Source organism: Propithecus coquereli, unplaced genomic scaffold (genome assembly GCF_000956105.1).
Source record: "Propithecus coquereli isolate 6110/MARCELLA unplaced genomic scaffold, Pcoq_1.0 Scaffold600, whole genome shotgun sequence".
In the NCBI taxonomy this organism is placed as follows: domain Eukaryota; kingdom Metazoa; phylum Chordata; class Mammalia; order Primates; family Indriidae; genus Propithecus; species Propithecus coquereli.
The window spans coordinates 55,873-59,070 of NW_012151953.1; positions in this window are offsets into that span (position 1 = coordinate 55,873).

The following is a 3,198-nucleotide window of genomic DNA, read 5'->3' on the forward strand; positions in this document are numbered from 1 at the left end:
TGGCATCAGCCTAGCTCACAGCAACCTCAAACTCCTGGGCTCAAGTAATCCTTCTGCCTCAGCCTCCCGAATAGCTGGAACTACAGGCGTTTGCCACCATGCCCAGCTAATTTTGCTGTTTTTAGCAGAGACAGGGTCTCGCTCTTGCTCAGGCTGGCCTCTAACTCCTGAGCTCAAGCCATCCTCCTGCCTTGGCCTCCCAGAGTGCTAGGATTACAGGCGTGAGCCACCGCACCCAGCCCAGAATAAACTAAAAGTCAATGCCCTTTAGCCAAAGACCACCAGGAACACGTGTAGTTGAACAGGTTGGGTTATTGCTTGTTGCAGCCAGGGAGAAAATACACCATGGGGAAACACAGGTGTCTCAGAGGGTGTTGGAAAATACTTACAGAATTTGGGCATGTGTTAGTCTATCTTGGGAAGGATTTGTTAAAGTGGGGTTTTGCTCTGAACTGAATGCTGTAATTCTATGATTGTTATCTTAATAAATCTTATCTAGTAAGGAAGACTAAAGAGAGTTTTTACTGTTTTGACAAAAAGTTTTAAAGGTCATGGAATAATTTTATTTGTTTATTTATTTATTTATTTATTTTTTGGGACAGAGTCTCACTCTGCTGCCCGGGCTAGAGTGCCATGGCGTCAGCCTAACTCACAGCAACCTCAAACTCCTGGGCTCAAGCGATCCTCCTGCCTCAGCCTCCCGAGTAGCTGGGACTACAGGCATGTAGTCCACCATGCCCGGCTAATTTTATACATATATACATATTTTTTAGTTGTCCAGCTAATTTCTTTCTATTCTTTTTTTAGTACAGACGGGGTCTCGCTCTTGCTCAGGCTGGTCTTGAACTCCTGAGCTCAAATGATCCACCCGCTTCGGCCTCCCAGAGTGCTAGGATTACAGGAATGAGTCACCGCACCCAGCCGAAGAATTTTAATTTTCCCCATAGATCTCCTTAAGCCACACTTAATTTCCAAATACACACAATAACAAAGTCATACTTCTACCCGGTATGTATAATGTAACTATCCTGCATACAACCCAAAACACACCAACGCTTCCCTGGGAGAAAACACAAACGTCCTTGGGTGAGATTCACTCCTCTCTGTTGATATTCTGTTACTTAAATACTGTAATATAAAGTTAACTATTATAATACATCTTATGTTAGATGATAAGGGAATAAGAGAGGGAAGAAAAAATATTTGGTTAATATATATGCGAACATATGCGTAACAAAATAAGGCAAAAATACTCACAATTATTATAGCCCTCGTTTCTGCCATTGGCTGTGTGATCAGAGCTGGTCTTTGTGACTCCCTCGCACGGCCCATTCTGCATTTCCTTGCCCTCAGCAAGCACCTCATCTGGTCACGGTTCTTTGCCCGCTGGGGTGGCCCAAACCTTCCTTCCTGAAAGGTCTGGGCCATGAACAGGCCTGCCTGAATGGGGCTGTTGCAGTTTTTCGTTGCCTTCCGTCATAGGACATGGTAGCACAGATGCTCCTCACCTTCCAGGTTACAATGAGAGGACGTCCTGATAAACCCATCCTAAACTGAAACAATCGTAAGTCAAAAATGCATTTAATACATCTAACCTATCAAACATCACAGCTTAGCCTAGCCGACCTTAAACATGCTCAGAACACTTCCATTAGCCTACAGTTGGGCAAAATCATCTAACATAAGGCCTGTTTTATAATATAATGTTGAATAGCTCATGTAATTTACTGAATAAAGCACACGGCAGAGTACAGTATCGGTTGTCTACCCTCCTGGTCGCGTGGCTGCCTGGGAGCTGCAGTTCACTGCTGCCGCCAGCATCCTGAGACAATGTCCTACCTCATAGTGCTAGCCCACGAAAAGGTCAAAATTCAAAGTACAGTTTCCAGCCAGGCATGGTGGCTCACGCCTGTAATCCCAGTACTTTGAGAGGCTGAGGCAGGAGGATCACTTGAGGCCAGGAGTTTGAGACCAGCCTGGGCAGCATAGTGAGACCCCATCTCTACAAAAAAATGTTAAAAATTAGCTGGGCATAGTGGTGCATGCCTGTAATTCCTGCTACTCAAGACTACAGGCAGGAGAATCACTTAATCCCAGGAATTCGAGGTTACAGTGAGCTGTGATTGTGCCCCTGCACTCTGGCCTGGGCAACAGAGTGTCTCTAAAAAAAAAAGTACAGTCTCTACTGAATGCATATTGCTTTTGCACCATCAATAAACAAAAATCATAATTCTGTCTATCCTAAGAGATGCCGAAGGGAGTGCCTATGTTCGAGACATACTCTTCCTTACTTCCGTTGTGTAGTAGCAATCACACTGGTAATCAGGATCAGTCACCCTGACCAGTACAGTGACCTCCTTTGTCTGTTAATTTTGTGCATGAGGAACCCAAAGTGGCTGGGTGGCAGTCTCAACTTCCAGTTCAATGTCATTATTGTTATGTTGCCTAGTGGGAGCATTCCTCTATTTGGAACCAAGAACTCTAGACTAGCAGAGCCTGAGGTCATGGGGACTGGAAGCAGAAATTCTGCTAGTGGATCACTCGGGATAATAATGAGGGAAGGCCAGGCATGGTGGCTCATGCCTGCAATCTCAGCACTTTGGGAGGCCAAGAGTTCATGACCAGCGTGGGTAACATAGAGAGACCCTGTCTCTACAAAAATATTTTAAAAATTAGCTGAGTGGTGGCACGTGCCTGTAGTCCCAGCTACTTGGGAAGCTGAGGCGGGAGAATCACTTGAGCCCAGGAGTTCAAGGCTGCAGTGAGCTATGATTGTGCCATTGTACTCCAGCCTGGGTGACAAAGCAAGACCCTGTCTCTAAAATAAATAAATAAAATAAATAAAAAATTGTGAGTGAAGCCACTTCTATTTCCACCCTTTGATTCCTGGCTTCTTGAATCCTGGCTGTACGAGGAAATAGCACCATATGTTGGATGCTGACTTAGTAGATAAACAGCATCCAGGATAATGTTGCCCCAGCCCTGCAAGGTATTGCCACCTAACAGCACTGTAATTGAGTCTTTAAAAGGCAATTCACCAGCCGGGCGCGGTGGCTCACGCCTGTAATCCTAGCTCTCTGGGAGGCCAAGGTGGGCGGATTGTTAGAGCTCAGGAGTTCGAAACCAGCCTGAGCAAGAGCGAGACCCCGTCTCTACTAAAAATAGAAAGAAATTAATTGGACAACTAAAAATATATAG